Source organism: Hippopotamus amphibius, chromosome X (assembly GCF_030028045.1).
Source record: "Hippopotamus amphibius kiboko isolate mHipAmp2 chromosome X, mHipAmp2.hap2, whole genome shotgun sequence".
Classification (NCBI taxonomy): domain Eukaryota; kingdom Metazoa; phylum Chordata; class Mammalia; order Artiodactyla; family Hippopotamidae; genus Hippopotamus; species Hippopotamus amphibius.
This window is the reverse complement of record NC_080203.1, coordinates 30,621,795-30,644,553: the sequence shown is the minus strand read 5'-3', so window position 1 is coordinate 30,644,553 and position 22,759 is coordinate 30,621,795. Positions and strand designations below refer to the sequence as shown.

Sequence of the window (22,759 nt, the reverse complement as noted above, 5' to 3'; positions counted from 1 at the left end):
TTGTTGACACAGGTGCTGGGGAGACATTGGAGAGGAGAAAACAGGCTGGAAACACCGCTGTCGGGATCAGCACTGGGGTGGGGAGTGGCTACAGGGGAGGCAGCTGCATTTGGGTGGTGGGGGTAGGAGGAGGAGGAGCAGAGGCTTGCTGGGTTTCCTGCACCCAGCCCAGCTCCATCTGCCCTGCGGGCCCTGGATCACACAGCCCCATAGTGACTGGGTGGGTGGAGAGGAAGGGAGCTTCTGGAGTCAGAACCACTCACCTGCGGCTGGCTTTGCCGTGGATATCTTCATGTGTGAGGGGTGCATCAAGGTCATAGACTGGTATAATGCCAAGTTCTTTTTTGTTTGTAATATTTCAGATTCCTGGTTCCCAGGTATTGATCAGCAAAACAATCAGGTAGCAAGGACCTGCTTACCTCATATCTGCTTAAGAAAGGAGGCTTCTGCTGACCTCCACCCTCGCAGGAGCTGCCAGCAGCCTCTTCTCCTGCAGCTCTCTCTGCCCTCAGGTCTTACAAAGCACGCCAGACAGCCACTTTCTTGCCTCCCTTCCATGGGAGAAAGAAGGAGGAATAATAATGAAAGTCCCTATTTGTTGAAGACTTTCCATGAGCCAGGCATTCTCAGTGATCCTGAGGGGTAGGTGTTAATACTGGCCTCATTTTACAGATGAGGACACTGAGCCTCATTCACCCCTGCTTATTTCCTTCACAACACTGATCACCACCTCTAATCATCTTGTTTATTTGTACCTTTGTCTGCCTGCCTGCATGCATAGAGTGCACACTCGATGAGAGAGGACTTTTGCCTGTTTTGTTCACTGTGTAATGTCCAGTGCCTAAAAGTGTGTGTGGCACATCACAGCTTCTCAATAGATTGTATCTTTCATCATGTCTGGGATTTGATTTTACCCTACTTACAAGCTCATAATTTAGCCTGTTATTGTTTTGTGGGTGCTGGAAGGAAACACAAGACTCCTGGATCAGAGACAACAGACTGTATGACTGACAGCACAGCAAGTAGCATGAACATCAACACGTTTGCATCCGTTCCCCATATCCCCAAGTCTCACAGGGCAACACAGAGGGATGCAGATGCATGCTTTATACATATTGGGTTTATATCGCGGCTGAGCGACACTGAGCTTGGGGAACCCAGCATTTTGTAGCAGGCAGTAAGTGTGCCTACTCTTTGTCTCAGAGGATAACATTAATTCATCCCTCAAGATTACTCACTGCAAACATAACCCTGAGAAATGTCCCAGATAAAGAGCACTTAGGGCTTTGTATTCTTAGCATGGCCAGCAACAAATACAGGAGCACAAGAGACCCATGGAAGAATGTCTCCCAATATCCTCCCCTCTTTGCATTTCTGAACTGCACTTGGGTACTTGGCAGGGCTACCTTGTATTAATTTCTCTTTACTGCATATGCCTTGCTTCCGTATCTGATCTAGACTATGAACTTAATGGGGACAATCCCCCTGCATAATTTGTGGTCCTCATACTATCCAAGTGTATTGCACACAAATGACAATGACAGCAGCAGCAGGCTTTGGAGTCACAGACCTGGTGTGAATGTCAGCTCTGATTCAAACTCATGTTGTGACCTTGAGCAATTTGCTTCACTGCTCTGAACCTGTTTCCTCATCTGTAAAATGGGCACAAGACAAGGTATTTATTTCAGAGGGTTCTTGTAATATAAATAAATTAATCCAAGTGTGGCAAATAGGAAAGTGCCTGGCATGCAATAAATATTCAATGAATGTTAGCTATTTATTATTGCAATTATTATTACTGAGCCCCGATGTGCCAGGCACTTTAATAATCAGTTTTAAGAATGTAATCCTCATCTTACTCCAGCATAATAGGTGTTATTATTCCTTTTTGGTATACAAGGAAACAGGTTCAGAAAGATTAAAGTAACTTTTATACAAAGTGTCAGAGTGGTGTTTTGAGTCCTCTGTGCTATTTCTGAATGTTTTCATCCTTTGTGAAGGAGTGGAATTGGCGGCACCATTTTTTTTTATTTATTATTTTGTGAGGGGTACACCAAGTTCAATCATCTGTTTTTATACACATATCCCCGTATTCCCTCCCTCCCTCAACTCCCCCCCCACCCTCCCTCGAGTCCCCCCCACCCTCCCCGTCCCAGTCCTCTAAGGCATCTTCCATCCTCGAGTTGGACTCCCTTTGTTATACAACAACTTCCCACTGGCTATCTATTTTACAGTTGGTACTATATATATGTCTGTGCTACTCACAGCTACCAAGCCACGGAGGATCTTACCTTGACTTTCTCCAGAAACCTGGCCTGAGGGAATGGAGAGGGGGAGAAGCTGAAGGGGAGAGCTGGGGTCAGGACTGGCTTTCTGAGGAGCTGAGGGTGAGAACTGTGTGTTGAAGGAGGGCCAAAGCAGAATTAAATCCAAATGCAGGTGATTTCACTGTGGTTGGGAAAATAACAGCTTTCTGGCCAGAGAATGGAAACCCCTCCCACCAGAGGCAGTGGGGCCCAGGCTCCCAGCAGCTAGGAAGGCTCCTGCACTCACCACAGCAAGCTGGTCTCCTGGATCCAGTGTTTGCTTCTCTTTCTTCTGGGATTTATGCAGAGAGGGCTGCAGAGCAAGAAACCATCAGAGACCAAATAAAACCAATTCAAGGCCAAACAGATGCTCTGTTCTTAAAGATGTTCAGGGTGACTTAATCTGCAGCAGAGCTGCTTGTCACCCCTCCCTAATTTGGGGGCCTCCTGCTGGGGAGAGTTCATCCCCTTCTCTTGGGATATGAGCCAGCTGGGATAGATGCTTCACTCAAAGACACTTGCGCATTTTGTCCCAGATCTGAGCTCACTGTGAAGGGTCTTTGAACTCATCAAGCAACTCCAGGAAGTGGAAGAGGATCAAAGAACACAAGAGAATCATCGTTTAAGCCTCTTTGAAAGTCTAGGTTGGATGTGCTGTGAAAAGGGAGCGGGCAGCTTCCTTGCCCAAGGGCTTCATACAAAGAGAAGAGCTGTGAGGCCTCAAAAAGGACTACTTGGACCATCATTCCCCAGGCACAGGAGGAGTGGGGCTTATAACATGCAGATTAGTGGGCCCCCTCTCAGACCCTCCACATCAGAATCTCTGGGGCTGGGTCCCCACAGTTAGCATTTTGAACAAGCTCTCCAGGTGAGTCTCATGTACCCTGGGTTTAAGGCATGGGTTCTAGAGGGCTTGAACCTTAGCTCTACTACATACTGGCTGTGTGATCTTGGGCAAACTAACTCTCTGAGCCTTAGTTTCTTCCTTATAGAGTGAATAAGAATAGTACCTCCTTCACAACACTATTGGGAGGATTAAATGAGATAATTTATGTCTCATTCAACATGGTGGTTGTTGTTAAACTTCTTGTTGCCCCGTCATGCATTTTTTTCTACTGCTGCTTTTCAGTGAGAAATGCAAACTTATTTTTCTCTATTTGATGCTCCCCCTTTCCTCTCACTGGCAGGTGTTTGGCCCCTCTAAGCACTTGTTAAAAACAGTGTTAAAAATCTGGGCAAAGCAGAGGCTCTATGTATAGTAGCTACAGATAGCTACCACATGGCATGTTTCTCTTGAGAAGCGCCTACCTGCCAGTGCCCCCTTTCAGATTGCCTTCTCACCCTTCCCCACAGTTAGAACTTAGACATCCAGCATTGCATCTCTGTGTGGCCCTCCTCTCTGTCATGGCTACGGACCCCGAGTTAGTCTTGTGGCTGCATGATGATGCAGCATGTGTCATCGATCTCTTGTGAGTTTGGTGAATGGGAGTTAATTCCTCAAGAATATTCCCTCCTGAATGGGCTGACAAAATACAGTTTGTTAATTTGTGAAACTGAAAACCAGCTCCCAGACCCATGTTGACCCCATGGAGGCACAGGTCCTCACAGGCATGGCCTCTATCTCACCTCTTAACCCTTAATCACGCCCCACACCTCTGCCTTCCACATACTCCACTGGCTGCCCCTGTTGGTTTTTTTCCCGTTAATGGTCATTTGAACCTGATTTCATCCAGATTGTTTCCTTATTGAGCTAAGAGGGGTGCAAGTGGTTCCCTCTGCTGAGGTGTTGTCCCAGAAATTGCCATTACTCATAAGACATAAAGAGTTATTTGACTTTTGGAAGCAGGGGGTAATGGTGGCTGCACACTAGGATACCCTGGTTAGTTTTAAAACAGATTCCTGGGCCCTACTCACAGAGATTCTGATTTAACTGGTATTAGCAGGTTTTAAAAGCACCCTACCCAGGTGATTCTAAAGTAGAGTCAGGGCTGAGAATCACTGCTTTAAACTATGTGTGAATTTGCTCATTCCACAAATATAGGCATACATCATTTTATTGTGCTTTGCAGATATTGTGGGTTTTTTTTTTTTTTTAACAAATTGGAGGTTTATGGCAACCCTGCATCAAACAAGTCTATTGGTGCCGTTTTCCAACAGCATTTGCTCACTTCGTGTCTCTGTGTTACATTTTGGTAGTTCTCACAATATTTCAAACTTTCCCATTATTATTATATTTATTATGGTGATCTGTAATCAGTGATCTTTGTTACTGTTGCAAAAACATTACAACTTGCTGAAGGCTCAGATGATGGTTAGCATTTTTTAGCAACAAAGTGTTTTTAAATTAAGGTATGTACATTGTTTTGTAGACATAATGATATTGCACACTTAATAGAGTACAGTATACTGTAAACATAACTTCTGTGTGCAAAGGGGCACAAGAAAATGCACGTGACTGACTTTATTGCAATATTTGCTTTATTGCAGTGGTCTGGAACCAAACCCACAATATCTCCTAGCTATGCCTGTATTGTCTTATCATGTACCAGGCACTGTTCTAGGTCCTGGGAATACAGCCATGAACAAAAGTGACAAAGATCCCTACCCTCATGGAGTTTATGTTTTCATGGGAAAGACAGGTAATAAATAAGATAATTATATATATATAATATGTGTATAATGTTAAATGATGGTAAGTACAATGGAGGAAAATAAAGTTAGGAGGGAATGTACCAGGAGTGATGTGCGAGGCACTTTAAATTAGGGTGATTGTTTTAGTCTGTTCAGGCTACTGTAACAGAAATACCATAGACCCGGTGGCTTAAACAACAAACACTTATTTCTCACAGTTCTGGGGGCTGCAAAGTCCAAGATCAAGGTGCCAGCAGATTTGGTGTCTGGTGAGAGCCTGCTTCCTAGTTCAGAGATGGCTGTCTTCTCCCTGTGGCCTCACACGGCAGAAGGAGTGAGAGAGCACTCTGGGGTCTCTCTTATAAGGGCACTAATCCCATTCATGAGGGCTCTATCCTCAGGATCTAATCACCTCCCGGAGGCCCCACCTCAATATCATCACAGTGGGAGTTAGAATTTCAACATATGAATTTTGGGGGGACACAAACATTTAGTCCGCAGCGATGGTCAAGGAAAACTTCATGGCAAAAGGGACAATTAAGGGAGAACTGAAAGAAGTTCCTGGGGTTAGCCATGCAGATTTCTGCAGAAAGAGTCTTCTTGGCTGAAAGAATAGCCAGTGCAAAGAGCTCAAGTCAGGAGTGTGCTTGGTGTTCTAGGAAAAACAAGGAGCCTAGTATGGCCAGAGGGAAGTAAGGGGGAGAGTGGTAGATAGAAAGCTAATGGTAGCAGTGGTAGCAGGTGTGCATGTTGCTCAGGACCTTGTAAGACTAGATTTTTACTTTGAGATGAAAAGACATTAGATGGTTTTGAGCAGAGGAGTGGCATGATCTGACTTACGAAGTTCACTCTGGCTGCTGTGGGGAGGCTAGACTATGAGGGGCAAGGATGGAAAGAGGGAGGCTGTGTGGGGGGTCGGGGGGAGTATTCGGATGTGTCTGGATGTTCTTGTCGCCCCTTATTGTCTCCCCTTGTGGGAATGGCAGTCACGGGGGGAGTTTGTGACTTTGTGGGACTTTGTGCCACAAGGTTAAATGGAGAAATAAATCAGATATGACAGTGTGCCTAACATTTGCAGATGTGGCTTGTTTGGATTAAAAGCCAAAAAAACACATCATGGCAATTTCTCTTCCTCTTTTGTCTCTTATTCCACCTCAGATTCCCTCCCAACCTATTCCTTGAGGATACCTAGACACATTTTTTTTTTCCTGCAATGACCTAGGTCTCTTATCCTGCTTTACCTCCCGCTTTTGACAGAGAGATAAAGACTTCTGCATTGATGTGAGTGGAGATTTTATTATAGCGCCACCTGTGAAGCAGCAACGGGCAATAGAGATGCTTAACATGTAAAGTGTTCATTGCGCTGGGAAAAATCAATATCATAAATGTGGACTTAATGGGACCCCTTGGGGAAGGGGAATCTGGACAATGTAGCATTCTAGTTGATGGAAACGTAACCCACTCCTCACCCGTGCTTTTTTCTCCTTTTTTTTTTTTGCACATTAGTTCTTGTCTCTGAGTCTAAAAATAATGGGATTTACTACGCGCTTATCATGTGCCAGGCACTGTGCTAGGTACTTTACAGACATTGTCTTATTTAATCCCCGCAACAACTGATGAAATTGAGGTTATCATTATCCCCATTTTAAAGTTGAGGAAACTGAGACAGAGAAATTACTCACCCAAGGTGGCACAACTGGTAAATGGCTGAGCATGTCTGATACTGAGGATCAGCCTATCAGTGTGTGTCCCTCATGGACCCTGCCTGGGCTTGAGACAGGGTCTCAGTGCTACCACACCAGCCACCTGGGAGATGCTTAGGGTCAGTGATGCAGGCAGGGAGGAAGCTCAGGGGCCCGGGCTCTGCAGCGGAAGGCCTGGGAATGAGGTCCATTTATTATTATTAATTTTTAAAAATAAAAGCCCAACATAAGCTTGTTTTCTTGTTATTAGGCTCTTCTAGTGGACTGTGGAAAAGCAATGTTTAGTTCATTGATAATAGCGTTATAATGTTACTATAAGTGGTAAAGCTCCTTGATTTGGTATACCTAATTTTTATTTTTTGCAGAGGGGTTGTTGGTGGGGTGGTGGACAGTGGTGCAAGGAAACCAACATGAATTAGGTATAAATTTGAAATTCAGGCTCTTTTCAATACATACAGTTTCATTCCTTTCACTCACAGTTGGTAACAGGGGCTAATATTACCAAAGTGGCAGAGTGAGAACCTATTTTAATAAATAGATAAGAAAAATCATTCATTGTTCTATGCAAGTAGATTCTTCCCTAGTTTAAAAATGTCTGAAAATGTTTACTTCTTTTCAAAAAGTATAAAAGCTCTCCTTGCCATTTAGTTTATCCTACTCATTTGCTTACCAAAGCCAGTTTTCACAGGTCAAAGCACAAGACACTGATCTCAACTCTGGTCTGAATTCCTGCAAAATTTGAATGAGAATTTCTGTGCTGGATAGCTTCCATCTGCCCCTTCAGATCCTCTCTCCATGCTTCTCTACCCTGTACTCTGCCTTGGGAGGGGAGGCTGACCTGCAGGGATGACATCAAAGGCCTGAGCACCTTTAGTCAGGCCTAGAAGTGGTAAAGGTATCCCCCACTCCTGTTACCAGCCCTGGGCACGTCACCCCCACCTTTATAAATTGTCCATTTATTAACCTTTACTCTCCAAAATACCCATTTTGAGTGTGCCATCTACTTCCTGCTGGGACCCTGACTGATACAGGTTTTGAGTGAAGTCTCTACCTCTATTCTACCTACAAGTCTGAGACATCAATTTCAGGGTGATACGACCACACTACTAATTTGAATGTGCAAAGCTCCATACAAGTCCACTGACTGGGTAGTGTCAAGGAACACAGGAACAAAGGAACAATCACAGACTTGGCCATCAGATTCCTGTGATGTGGGTTTCAAGAATCTGGGTATGGATAGATCATGACTGGGCAAAAGATAGGTCCAGATCAAGGGGTTAATGGTGACCTGTCTGGCCTCTTTGCTTCCCTATCAAGATCCTTCTGTCTAGGCCTTGGGTCTCAGGCATGGGGTTAAGGCAAGAGAGCCCTGTGGACTGGATTCAATGCCCTCAGTTGCTTCAAGGAGCAGGGTAGGAACACCTGCTTCAAGTAAGGGACTTAGGAAAGGAGTCTGAGTCAAGAATCAGTATGACCCAGGAGAATGCTGGATGGTGAACTCTTTGAGGGAACACATTGTGCAACTACCTTTCTCACTGCTGTACTCTCATGGGCACCCAGCCAATAGACTGGCAAATAGTAGGCATTCTATAAATATTTGAGTGAATGATGGAATACACGGTGATGAAAGAACAAGCTGACTTAATGCACAAAGAAGTTAGGAGAGAATCCTATCCCAAGTAGGGAGGTCAGTGTTTGGAAATAAGAGCCGTAATTTACCTTCCTTGGCTGCAAAAGCCCCAGCTGTGCACTGTACATAATCCTTTGGGCAAATTATCCTATCAGAGCCAAGGACCAGAACCTATGGTCAGTTTGCCCACTGCTAGTTTTTTTTTTTTAACTTTTTATTTTATATTGGAGTATAGTTGATTAACAATGTTGTGATAGTTTCAGGTGTACAACAAAGTGATTCAGTTATACATATACATGTATCTATCCTTTTTCAAATTCTTTTCCCATTTAGGTTGTTACATAATATTGAGCAGAGTTCCCTGTGTTATACAGTAGGTCCTTGTTGGTTATCCATTTTGAATATAGCAGGCTCACTGGTAGTTTTAAATAGAGAAGATTTTGTGCAAATGGAGAGCTGATTTGATGAAGGTTTTCTTGGACTTAAGGAGCTATTTGAAAATGCTGGGAGATTTTTTTTCTACTGAAAACAAAATGTACCTGTGTGGTCGATCTCTTTTACTAGAAATTTGGGGAATGCCATTTTCAGGCATTCTTGTCGAAGAACACAAGGTCACATAAAAGATCTAGTAGCAAATCAGTGCCTTATAGTTCTGTTGACACTTCCACTGGTAGGGCTAATAGTTTTACTTAGGAGTACAATATGCAAGTGGAATATTTTTGGTTTTAAAAGTGACTCTATGTATTTAGGGGATCTTTGCTTTATCATTTGTCCCTAGAGAGGCCTCCTGAGGCCTTCTACCTGGCAATGATTGGTGGGGAGGAGGGCAATTAAAATCATACCCTGTTCTTTCAATTAAGAAGGCAAGTTACAGTGCTGGAAGGGTGGCTGTTTGGGATATATTGGCTCATTCATCTGGGGAGCCCTTTTAAATTCACAGATCCCTCCCCATCCCACATTGATCAGAATCAGTTGGGAATCACCAATTTAAACTTTGTATCAATCTGAGCCAGCCTTTCCCCTTCTGAAGATCTGAAATGGGAGGTTAGCCTGAATTCTAAGAAGCAGGAACAATGGTTTGGGAGAGATTGGGTCAGTGAGGTTTTAGGCTCAAGCAGTGGTAATGGATTACCGTGATCCAGAGTGAATACCCTCCTTTCCGCTCAACCCCTGAGCCTTTCACAATTCAGGTCAGCCTGGGCACCTAGAGCTGGTGGGAGAGAGCACCCTCACAGCCCTGCTGAGCACCAGGAGACAAAAAAAAAAAAAAAATGAGGTCATGCCTTTCTTTTACACAATTTTAATGTAATCCTCACCAGCGTTAGCAAAAATTGCTTTTTGGTGGCTGGAGGGAAGCAGAGAGCATTTGACTGTCTCAACATCCTCATCCCTGACAGCCTCTGTTAAAATGGAAAATTGTTGCGATGGGAAGGTCATCTTCAGAGACTGTGACAGGGGGCAGCAGGTTCAAATCAACCTTGATTAATCCATCTTCTTTGAAAACTGGTTGTGTAAAATGGTCAAGGTCATAAGGAGACACTTCAGTCCCCAGATACTGTTCACAGAGTGATTGTTCTGTCTCATTCATGTAGACACTAAATGTGCCATAATTATGGTGGGGGAAGGGATTCAGAAAAGGAAAAGGAAGGTATGGAAGGGAGGGAGGGAGAAGAGTTTAGAGAGCAGGGATGAAAGTAAAAGAGGGAGGGGATGGAAAAAAGTGAGGTGTGAGAAAAGAAACAGGAGGTGGGGGAGGGGGTTATAATTCAGCCCCAGCGGGTGCTGATAGAGTCACAAGGGCACGCTGAGAGCAAGCACTGGGGAGCTGAGGAATAAAACCTAGATTAGGAGGAAGGGAAGATGGCGTAAAATCCAGGTGTGTGTGTGGGGGAGTAGGGGGTGGGAAGACTGACAGGAAGAGAGCAGCTCTCATTGCACGGAGGCTCTGGGGCTCTGTACTTATGGAAAGTATGACAGGAGTGCAGTTCTGGGGGTGCATGGCAGAGATGGTGACAATGGCCATTTCTATACCTGTCTGCCTAGGAGTTCGTCAGAACATGGCCCAGTGTAGCCCCAAGATTAGCATCGTGTGGGGTGGGGCCTAATGTGGACAGAAGCTGCAAGTGCCCATAGGGCCTGCGTAGACATGGAGAGGCACAGCTGTCTGTGCTATTTAGGAGGCCTTCCTGCTGAATGGATGCAAAGAGGCCCTGCTAGGGCCCCAGGCAGGCTGATTCCCAACATCCTGGCGGCTGTGTGGGCCGCACCTAAACAGCACTGGTGCTGCTTCCCCTCACCTGCCGGGAGAGGGAGGCGCAGCCTGCAGAACTCACCCAAATCTCAGGCTCTTGCCTGGGCCTGGGACAGCATGAGGACTGCATTTAGAGGAGAGGGAGTCTAAGAAACAAGGGTGGGTGGGGCATGGAGAAGAAAGGCTGGAAGAAGGAAAAAAAAAAAAACCAAAGTGTAAGCGGAAGTTGTAGAGCCACATTTAGGAAATTGGAGAAAAGGAAGGATCCTTATGGCAAAAGGGGGAAAGAGCAAAGAGTCCCTTCTTCCTCATTTCTCCTACTTTGAACCTATTATCAATTTCTGAACAACAGTCTTCCTCTCCAGTGATGATTTATGAACAGAATGGTTTTATGGATTCTCTGCTAATCTGACCCTGAGTAATTTCTTTTGCCTCAATGATGGTAGACGGTATAAGCCTAGTTGTAATTGTTCTAAAAATGCAAACTGTTGCTCAGATCCCATCCCATGTGCGGTATCTAGGATTTTTCTGGATCGTTGTTGTAGTGGTGATGGTACTGGAGTGCTGAAGACATCAAAGTGAATGGTTTCTGAAGCCTCATCCTTTCACATACATTAATCCATTTCAACATGATCAAAGCCAGCCTGGCCCTGCCTATGTATGTGGGTCCCCAGCTGCTCCGCTAATCAGGATCCTTTTAAAAGGTCTGGCTACTCAGTTACCCTGTTCTGCAAGGTGGGGGGGTGTGGTTGGCTTCTCTTGCCAGATGTGCTAGTTGCTTCTCGTAGCGCCCTAGGGAGCTAGGCTTCAGTGGCTCTGTTTGCTGTTTCTGAAAGGATTTGGATACGCCTGTGCTTTGTGCTTTATGTGTTGCTTCTGGCTGACTGCTTGCAGCAGGCTGAGAAAGCCAAACACCACAAATATTTGTCTGAGGTGGTTGTTATTTAGAATCTCTAATGTCGAGGGAAACAAAATTAATGCTAAAAGCAGGAAGAGTCTCTTGTTGGCCTTGGGAATGCACGTGGCTATACTTGATTCATCCCACATGTTTGGTAACCATCCTGAGTTTACTGGAACACTTAATAACATTTTAAGCTCTTTCTTAGTAGAAAGAGGTTACTGCCCTTTCCATTGGTATTCAACAGGCATGTCTCTGGAGCTACGTGGTATATTAGAAGGAGCACTGGACTGAGGGTCAGAGCTCTGATTCTATCAGGTATCAATTTGGTGATCTTGGACACATGGGTCTCAATGTTCTCATCTGTAAAATGGCGATGTTGGGCTAGTGCAGTGTTTCTCAAACTTTCACATGCATCAGGATCACCCAGAGGGCTTCTTAAATCACATATCTTTGGGTCCATCCGTCAGAGTTTCTTTTTTTTTCTTTTCCTTTCCATTATAGTTTATTACAAGATATTGAATATAGTTCCCTATGCTATACAGTAGGACCTTGTTGTTTATTTTATACATAGTAGTGTGTATCTGCTAATCCCAAACTCCTAATTTACCCCTCCTCCCTCCCCCCGCTAAGCTTTCCCCTTTGATAACCATGAGCCCCAGAGTTTCTGATTCAGAAGGTGGAGTCTAAGAATTTGCATTCCCATAAATTCCCAGGTGATACTGATGTGGCTGGTCTGGGGACAACACTTTGAGAGTCACTGGATTAGATGATCTCACCAAGATGGTCTCTTTCTGAAATGCGATTATGTGATTATATAGAGCATGGAGCATGGTGGGGAATAGTCAGAGGAAATGGAAGGCCAGCTCTGGGCCACTATTTTAGCCAGAGTTAGAGGTAGCATCCAGCGTGTAACCCAAGGGTCACAGTAAATGAGTTCCTTTCCTAGCGTACCATGTGCCTAAAATCTTTACCGCAAGTCTCTTGGTTGGCTTCAGGTCCCTGTTAGGATATAAATATGCTTCCTAGGAAGGGAAGGCATATGTTATCATCAGTCATTGGTTTCCTGAATCCACTCCCATCACTCAGCAAGTCCTGGAGGCCTGGGGTATAGGACAGACAGGTTTTGAGTAGGTAAGACAAGGGCTGTAGCAAGGCTTGCTTCTTGGAGAAGGTAAGCCTAGATAAGGTATCATAGTGGGGGCTCTGACTAGCATGAGGATGGTGGGTACCTAAGACGTTGAATAGTGATAAAAACCAACCTTTTAAAACCAGATAATCTTTGAAGCAGTGTATATTAGGAGAATATAAATGCTGATAGCTATTGGCAAAGGAAACTAACACTTGCCATACAGTATGTGAAGTTCTAGAAGAGAACAGAGGCCACAGCGAGTGACCATAGGCACTACAGAGGGCTGGGACTTTATTGCCCTGTCTGGCAATGGGATACAGGGACTACCCAAGACAGAACTGTTTCAGTGTTATTGTCATCATTGCTGTCTTTATCTTCCCTCTCTTATTTATTGAAAACTCACTATGTGGCAGATATACTATACTAGATGCTTCATGTGAATCATTACATCTAATATTAGTGAAAAATATACTAAGTATTATTGATCTTACTTATGAGGAAACAGATTCAGAGAGGTCAAGTGGCTTGCTCATGGTCACACAGCCGATAAGTAGCAGAGTTGAGATTAAAACCTCTGCCTACCTAGTACTGAAGATAGCACTTAGAAAATCAACTTTATTTAGTAACAATTTACAAACCATAAACTGCACCCATTGAGAGTGTAGTTCAGTGAATTTTGTATATGAATATACTTATGAAACCAGCACCATGACCATGATATAGAACATATCCATCACATCCAAAAGCTTCCTTCTTCCCTTTTGCTGTCAATCTTTGCCCCCTGCCCAGCCTCAGGCAACCACTGATCTGCTTTTGGTTGCTCCAGAGCAGTTTGCATTTCCTAAACTTTTATATACATGGAATCATGCATTACGTAGTAATGTTTCGTCTGTCTTCCTTCTCTCAGCAGTTTGAGATTCATCCATACTGTCGCATGGATCAGTAGTTAATTCCTTTTTATTGCTGAGTAGTAGTTCATTGTCGGGATATATCACATTTTTAATTCATTCACTTGTTGATGGACTTTTTTTTTTTAGTTTTTGGTTGTCATGAATAAAACTGTGACAATTTGTGTATAAGTCTTTGTGCAGACATGTATTTTCATTTTCTTAGGGAACTGACTTTTGGTTTTAGCTCTGACATGTTAAAAGAGATTGGAAATCATTACTCCCATCCTTACAACAAGGAAAAACTAGACAAACTGAAAATTAGTGACTTTTCTTGGACCAAGTCAGAAGGCAAACTGCCATCCCCAAATCTGCAGAGACAGGTACATAGAGAAAGATGTAGCATTTGAGATTTGCTGACATGGAGCAGAAATCACTGGACTCCATAAGTGGTAGGATCGCTTACTTGGCTAGTAATTTGGACAAATTACTAGAGGCTGTGTGTGGGCCAGCATGACAATGAGAAAATTCTGGGGGCCACAGTCAAAGTGGGACCCCCACATGTCTATAGGTTTTTCCTCTAGGAACTCCACCAGGCTCTCAAAGTGAGGATCTGAGAAAGATGCCCTCCTGGCCCTGACTTGGGAAGGGGAGGAGGAGCCATTGTAACACACAGCTGAAGCCTGCTCCATGACAAAGGCCTCCTCTTTCAGGAAAAGCCTCTACAATTGGGTGATACTGAAACTTTATCCCACTTGGGAGAAGGGGATTGCTCTCTACCCTGATTCCAGCCAGCTCCAGCATTCCTATCAACTTAAAAAAAAAGACAAAATAAAAAAGAACAAAATAGTCAAGAAGCGACAGGGTTTTAAGGAAATAGATTGGAAATGCTGCAGCTAGGTAAAGGAGTTGGGGACAGGGTGGAAAGGCAGCTATGCCGCTGGAGGAGGGACAGAAATACTTGTGAAGGCCACATCCTAGAGATGCAAGCCCACTAAAAGACTGAGACTTTTTTTAAAAAAGAGTTTTATTGAGATATAATTGACATACAATAAACTGCATATATTTAAAGTGTACAATTTGATATTTATTCATATTAATCACCTATTTTATACATATTAGTGTATATATGTCAATCCCAATCTCTAAATTCACCCCCCCCCCACTTCTCCCCTGCCCCGTGTCCACAGGTTTGTTCTCTACATGTGTGTAAAAGACTGAGACTTAATCAGGAGATTATAGAATGCTCCCTTTCCCCACAAACTGCCAACACACCAACCAGCCTCCAGTATACTAACAGTGGGTTACAGCTAGAAGAGCTGCAAGACCGAGAAATTCTTTAAGGAGACATGCATAGGGAAGACCAAGGTCAAGAGGAGACAAAAGTAAGGACATTGGAGGAATTTGAAGCCCCTGGTACTTATAGTTGCAACACACATTAAACACAGCCCAACTCCTAGCCATATAAACATAAATATACTAACAATCTATTTACTTAGTTTCTGTTGACACAACATGTCTGGTGTTCAACAAAAAATTACAAAGTACGCCAAAAGGCAAGAAAAAAGAAAGTCTGAGGAGACAAAGCAACCATCAGAACCAGACTCAGGTATGACACAGGTATTAGAATCATCAGAGAATTTAAAATAACTATGATATGTGAATGGCTCTAAAGGGAAAAGTAGACAGCATGCAGGAACAGATGGGTAATACAAGCAGAGAGATGAAGATGGTAAGAGTCAAAAGGAAATGCTAGAAGTAAAAAACAGTAACGAAGAATGCTTTCAATGGGCTTGTTGACAAAGTCGACAGCTGAGGAAGGAATCAGTGACTGTGAAGACAGGTCAATAGAAACTTACCAAACTGAAATGCAAAGAGAAAATAATTACTACTACTAGTACTACTAGAACTACTACTAGAACAGAACATTCAGGAACTGTGGTACAATATCAAAAGGTGTAACATTTCTCTTAAGTAAGTACCTGTGGTAAGCAGAAATCTAAGATGGCCCTTAAGATTCCTACTCTGGTCTACATGTCCTGTATAATTCCCTCCATTGAATGTGGGTGGGAACTGTGAATATTATGGGAGATCACTCCTATGATTAGATCACATTTTATGGCAAAGGTGAAGATTTTTCAGATGTAATTAAGGTCTCTGGTTGAGTTTCAGTTAACTAAATGGAGATTATCCTGGGTGGGCCTGACCTAATCAGGTGAGCCCTTAAAAGAGAGTCTATAATAGAGAGGCAATCTGCTGGCTTGGAAGAAGCCATGAGTTATGCAACTGCAAAGACATGAATTCTGTAGACAACCATATAATCTTGGGAGAGTACCCAAAACCTCAGATGAGACTGCAACCCTGGTTGACACTTTCATTGCAGCCCTGTGAGACTCTGAAGAAAGAACCCAGTTAAGCCACATCTAGACTCCTGAACCTTGAGAAATGTGAGATTATAAATTTGTGTTGTTTTCAGCTACAAAATTTGTAGTAATTTATTATGCAGCATAGAAAGATTAATGCAGTACCTATGGATGACATTCTGGGGTCAAAAGATAATTGTAAATTTAACTTTGTAAGAAACTGCCAATTTTCTAAAGAGGTGCAATTTCCACATTCCCACCAGCGATATATGAAAGCTTCACTTGCCAATATTTGGTGTTGTCAGTCTTCTGAATTTTAGCCATTCTATTGGGTATGGAGTGATATCTCATTACGGTTTTAATCTGCATTTCTTTGTTGAGAATCTTTTCATGTGCTTGTTGGCCATTCATATATCTTCTCTTGTGAGGTATCTATCTGTTCAAATATTATGCCCATGTCTTAATTGAATTTTTTCTTTTTCTTTTTGTACTTTGAGTAAATGTCCTCTATCAGATTTATATATTGCAAATATTTTCTCTCATTCTGTGGCTTGAGTTTTTATTTTCTTAATGGAGTCCTGAACCATATGGGAGTAAGTTATATATATCATCGTGATCATAGCCTCTTAATATTGGGTTGGCCAAAAAGCTTGTTTAGGTTTTTTTCCACAAGATCTTATGGAAAAGATCTTACGAACTTTTTGGCCAACCCAAATACCTCAGTGGATACTTCCTAAGAATAAGAATATTCTCTTACATAACCACAGTATAATTATCAGCTTCAGTAAATTTAATACAGATACAACATTTTATCTAATCCACTGACTACGCCAATTTTTTTCAGTTGATTAAATAGTGTTTTTGCAGCATTGTTTGCCTCTCCAGTACAGGATCCAATCTAGAGTCAGGAATTGCTTTTCGTTGTCATGTTTCTTTAGCGTCTTTTAATCTGGAATATTTCCAAAGCCTTTGTCTTTTATGCCACTGACATTTTTGGAGAATAAAGCCCTTTTTAAAAAATAGGGACATTCCTCATTTTGGGTTTGTCTGATGTTTCCTCATGGTTAGATCCAGGTGATACATCCTTAGCTGGAAAACTACCTGAGTGATGCTGGGTCCTTCTCGGGGCATCACAGAAGCACGTGATAGCTATCTGCCCTTCACTGGTAGTGCTAATCCTGATCAACCCGACCAGGTGTTATCCATTTCTCTACTGTACGCTTACTGTTATTTCCCTTGCAAATCATAAGGAGTCTGTGGGAATAGTGTTCCATGTGCAGGGCATAGCAAGTACAAAGCCCTGAATCAAGAACATGCCTGGAGTGTTGGCAAAACAGCATGGAAGCAGTGTGGCTGCAGTGGAGCCAATGACGGTGAGGCCAGTAGGAGAAGAGGTCAGAGAGGTAGGAGGTGGTAGACTGTGAGGGCTTTCGAGGCCATTGTAAAGAACTTGGCTTTATGCTGACCCAAATGGGAAGTGACTGAAGGTTGAGAAAGAGCTGCCTGTCATTATTTTTTTTGTTACTTTTGCTATTTAAGGGCCCCAAGTTTGGAGGGCCTGGGTTTCAGTGAAGCAACCCATTCCCAGAATTGGGCAGCAATTGGGGACTCAAATTAAGGGACAAGGCAGAAGCCTAAAGAAGTCCTGGGGCCCAAGATCTTGAGTGGACCAATGGGATGTGGTGGTGAACCCCCGAGCACTGTTAGAGGCTTGTTTGGACTTCCTGCCACTGGTCTGCATGAGAGTTAGAACCCAAGTGGGGCTTAGCCTGCTGATGGGGGCAGATGATCCATTTGGGAGGAGAGGGGACCTGTAGGGACCCAGAACCAGGCAGGTCCCAGTCCCTAGCAGCTGACTCTCCTTTCCATGGTGAGAACTCAGTAAATTTGATAAATAAATCCATCCTCGTGGTCAAAGTCCAGCCACCTTCTCTCTCATGCCGGGTACCCATTTCCACTTTCCATTCCCTCCCTCAATTGCCAAATGCGTAATAAGTACCACTTGTGTACCAGATGACACCTACCCATGGAAACAGATCCTTGGAGGCAATGACTTGCAGTTGTTAGCTAACCTTAAGAAGTGACTCAATACTAATTCCAAGATCAATTAATAACTAGTGACGGTCATATTTTTGGGTGGAGTAGGGGGTGAGAAGGGTGGGGGTGGGGGGATGAGGAGTTTTCAGTAGATATATTGATAGTATAGGGTGGAGATTAAGATTGTGGGCTCTGAAGTTAGACTGTGTTCAAATTCCACCTCTGCCACTTACTAGCTGTGTGATCTTGGGCGAGAAACTTAAACACTTTGTTCCTGTGTTTCTTCATCTGTAAAATGGGGATAATAATAGTACCTGTCTTATAAGGTTTTTTGTGAGGATTAAATGGGTTAATATATGTAATGCACATAGAACAGAGCCTGACATAGTTACTACTCATTAAGTGTTAGCTATTAGTGTTATCATTATTGGTGCCTATCTTTGAGGGAATGGTTCAAATGAAAGTCATCCCCAGCTATTCTTTGCCCCTCATATTCTTCCAAGTACTCTTATGTTTATAATTTGATTAAATATTCACAAAATCCTATGAGTTGGGCAAGGCAGAGATAATTTGCCCCATTTGACAGAAGGGAAAACTGAGGCCCAGTAAGGCTGTACCTTGTAGTATTCCACCTCTAAATAAAACAGAAAGAATAAGAACTTAGACCTTTTAGTTCCAAGCCAGTGTTATTTCTACTGTACTAGGCAAAATCTAGCCAAAACCAACTTTGAGTCCTTTCTGTTGCCAGAATCCTGGTCCAGAGTCCTGTTCGGGACACTTGACTCCATCTCCTTCCTTTGTAAGTCCCTCTATTCCAGGTGAAAGGCTAGGTTGGATATTCCTGAGATGCTTTTTAAGGCTGGGGGAACAAGACAGTTAAAGAGTCATCCTGGGTTGAAGAAAGCATCAGCTCTGCATCCTGGGGCCAATGTGCATGTTGGGTAGCCAGTGCCCACTTAGCTGAGTGAGCCCTCAGGAGTAATTGTACGGTAGGTTCAACTGTACCATAAGGGTGGCCATCTACCGTGTCTATCGTTAGGATGATTCCTGGGGCCCAAGAGCTGGTGGACTAGACTGGCAGGTCCCTCAGTCTCAAGCTGTGTGGAGCAGCTGGGGCCATTAAGGGTGTGCAGTGCTCAGGAAGCCTCGCCAAGGATGCAGACAAAAGAGGTGTCAGTGAAAGTGTCATTTGTAAATTACATCGGCTACAGATCCCTGGGTGAGTTCAAAGGGGAAAAAGACTCCATCCATTCAACTGCTCTCTCAGTCTACTCACATGCAGTAATCTCACTTCTCAGCACAATCACAATGCATTTGTATCTCTTTATAGCTCAGCCCTAAGGAACTGAATTTGGCATTCCCAAAGCCCCAGAGACCTTCATGCTCTTGTAGTCAAACGCAAGGCCAAACTGAGGAAGGCCTTCTTCCCTCTGGCTACCCTTCCTGGATGAGATAAAGATGGAAGAAGATATACTTTATTTTTTGTTTAATTTGCTATCATGGAAAATATCAAACATGTACTGTAGCAGATGATACTCCCATAGCATATCTTTGATCCATTTCTGATCTTAGCCACAGCTCTAATGGACAGTTCCATGCAAGCCGAGACTCAACTCACTGTGACAGTATCCTATCTTTAATGTGCTCCTCTTGTCTTTCTACTTTTTGCCTCAGGACTTTTCCCCATACTCTGGGTAACCCACAACCAGTGAGGATGGATGAATGACTGTGTTTTTCTCCCATACTTTAGGCAGTCAATTTTGGGAGGCATTCTCTATGCATGGCAGGTTGTCCTGGCAGATTTGAGCTCACATTACCCACAGTGGTGACCTGAATAACATTCTTATATAGGATTTTCTACCTTTTCTATTGTGTTCTTCCAACTCCCTTAATCCTGCTCCCTGGAGTTGACTCCCAAATAAACTACCAGCACCCATGTCTTTGTCTCAGGCCCTGCTTTTAGGGGACCTAAACTAAGAAACATGCAAAAGTAGATGAACGGTATCATGAATCTCCATGCCCATCACTCAGCTCAACAGTGATCAACTCAGAGCCAATCTTACTTCACCTATACCTCACCCAGCCCCAGATTATTTTGAAGCAGATCCAGGACACCACATAAAGATGCACTTTAAGCTGTCTTAAACCCCCTCTCCACTCTGGAAGGTGAATTTTAGAGGGTAAAGTGATCAGATTAAGTTGTCTTGCATTTGTCATTTACTAAATGCAATATTGTCACTATACCCAGTGAAATTGCAAATATTGTCACTATACCCAGATTTTATGCTTAGTATAGAGTAATAATAGCCATCTCCTAGATAAAGATTCTGAAAACATTAACTTTATCTAGTTGCTCCCCTGTCCATTGATTCCCGTGATTCTCCCACTGTCCACACCACAGTTTAAAGCCCAAATGCCTCAGCCTGGAGATACTCTGGTGTAACGGAGCATTGAAGTAGGGGCCAGAATATCTCAGTTTCTAATTAGCAGTGTGTCCTTAAGCTAGTAACTTGATGTATCAGAGAATCCACTTCCTCATCTGCCTGCCCTGCCAACTTTATAGGGTTGTTGGAAGATCAAATGAGATCAGTATTTGAAGACCTATTAAACTGTAGGACACTCTAATAAGTGTACGGATGCTTACTGAAAGCCCTCCATAGTCTGACCCTACTCTCCTTTTCAAGTCTTATTTTCCAGTGTACTCCAATAGAAACTTTCTGCCCCATACCTGCTGGAGCAGTCATTCATTCATTCATTTGTTCATTCAATAAGCATTTACTGAGTGCCCAGACACTGAGTTTTTGGGTATGAATTAGAAACAATTCCTGAATTATAGGAATATACTGACTAGGAAGGGAGGAAGATAAGTGAACAATGACAAGAGGGTGTATTAGTACACAAGAGAAAGGGAAGCTGAAAGTGCTGCCGAGTGCAGCTAGCTGAGGGAAGCTGAGCTGAGGAGTGAATCCAGGAAGGTTTCTTGGAGGAGGTGCTAGCTGAGCTAAGAATTAAAGAAAAGTAGGAGTTCACCAGGCGGATTGGGGAGGGAGGGCATTACAAGCAGAGGAAACAGTATGAGCTGAGGCATAGAAGTGTGAAACAGCTTGATGTGTTCAGGGGAACCACAGCTGATTTGACAGAGCCGGAGCGAGGAGTGTGGGCGGTTGGAGTAGAGTGAAAAGTGTCCAGTGCTGCAGCTAGAACAGTAATCAAGGGTCAAATTAGAAGGATCCTTCTGGTCAAGGACTTTACCCTGAGGTAATTGGGAACCTTTGGAAGGTTTAACCCTTGGTATATCATCAGGGCCTATTGGACCCAATTTTATTTTTTTAAATGTCTATTTTGAGCAGTTCTAACTTGTTGTAAGGATTATTATTATTTTTTAAATAAATTTATTTATTTATTTATTTATTTATTTATTTATTTATTTATTTATTTTATTGGCTGTGTTGGGTCTCCTTTTGCTGTGCGCGGGCTTTCTTTAGTTGTGGCGAGTGGGGGCTACTCTTTGTTGTGGTGCGCAGGCTCCTCATTGCCGTGGCTTCTCTTGTTGTGGAGCACGGGCTCTAGGCATGTGGGCTTCAGTAGTTGCAGCACGTGAGCTCAGTAGTTGTGGCTCACAGGCTCTAAAGCGCAGGCTCAATAGTTATGGCGCATGGGCTTAGTTGCTCCGCGGCATGTGGGATCTTCCTGGAGCAGGGATCGAACGCGTGTCCCCTGCATTGGCAGGCAGATTCTTAACCACTGCGCCACCTAGGAAGCCCCAAGGATTATTTTTTTTTTAAAGAACAGAATACAACTTATTCTGTCTTGCATTACTATGTGAGTCCATTGAATCCTTTTATAGAGTTCAGATGCATTATGGCATCTTATTGATCTTATTTTTCTTATATAGATGGTCCTTGACTTACGATGGTTCAGCTTTATGGTGGTGTGAAAGTGATATGCATTCAGTATAAAACGTACTTCAAATTTTGATCTTTTCTTGGGTTAAGGATATGCTCTAGATACTCTGTCGTGATGCTGGGCAGCACAGTGAGCCGCAGCTGCCAGTCAGCCACGTAATCACGGGGGTAAACAACTGACACACTTACAGCCCTTCTGTACTCACACAACCAGTCTGTTTTTCAATTTCAGTACAGTATTCAATAAAGTACATGAGACATCCCACACTTTACTATAAAATAGGCTTTGTGTTAGATGATTTTGCCCAACTTTAGGCTAATGTAAGTGTTCTGAGCACATTTAAGGTAGGGTAGGCTAAGCTATGGTGTTTTGTAGGTTAGGTATATAAAATACATTTTTCACTTAATATTTTCAACTTACAGTAGGTTTATCGGAACATAATCCCATAATCATAAGTTGAGGAAGATCCATATCTTGAAACGCTTTGCTATTTCAATGTCCCAGGAATTATTTCACTATTGCTCATCAATTATTCTCAACTATGGTGAAAAAAACTATAAAATAATAAGAAAATAATAGAATCCTGGAATAGCCCAGAAGGATAATGCAATTCTGGAATAAATCATCACCATTATACCACTGTCGGTTTTTTTTGTTGTTGTGTTGCCCAAAGTCATGCACTGTCCTTCAAAAATGTATAAAGTCAAAAACCACATCTTTATAGGTTTTTCAAGGCTTCTATTAAACACGGATGAAAATTCAGGAATTGTAATTTTCTACTAAGAGAAGAAAATTGACAGAGGATGATGTTTCCCAATTATTAGATAAATCAGAAAATGAATCCAAAGAGACAGAAGCACTCTAGACTAATGGTGATGGCGAAATTGATCATATAAGTGAAATCTCAGACTGTGAGTCTACAGATGTCAATATCCTGGATATTCTAGATACAATTTTTCAAACTCAGGCATCTATGAGGGAGCAGTGTTTTTCCAAGGACAAAAAGGGAAACATG

The 22,759-nt window shown here is 43.0% G+C and overlaps 1 long non-coding RNA gene across 2 annotated transcripts in view; it reads left to right on the top strand.

Annotated features, from left to right (window-relative positions):
- LOC130842320 (uncharacterized) overlaps positions 1 to 22,759 on the top strand; it is a 166,276-nt gene that overhangs the window by 107,407 nt on the left and 36,110 nt on the right. The window contains exon 2 of one of the 2 annotated variants that reach the window (XR_009050401.1): positions 4,794 to 4,945. The exons of the other annotated variant lie outside the window; for it this stretch is intronic. This is a non-coding gene — a long non-coding RNA (uncharacterized LOC130842320). The remainder of the gene's footprint in view (positions 1 to 4,793; positions 4,946 to 22,759) is intronic. 2 annotated transcript variants of the gene reach the window in all.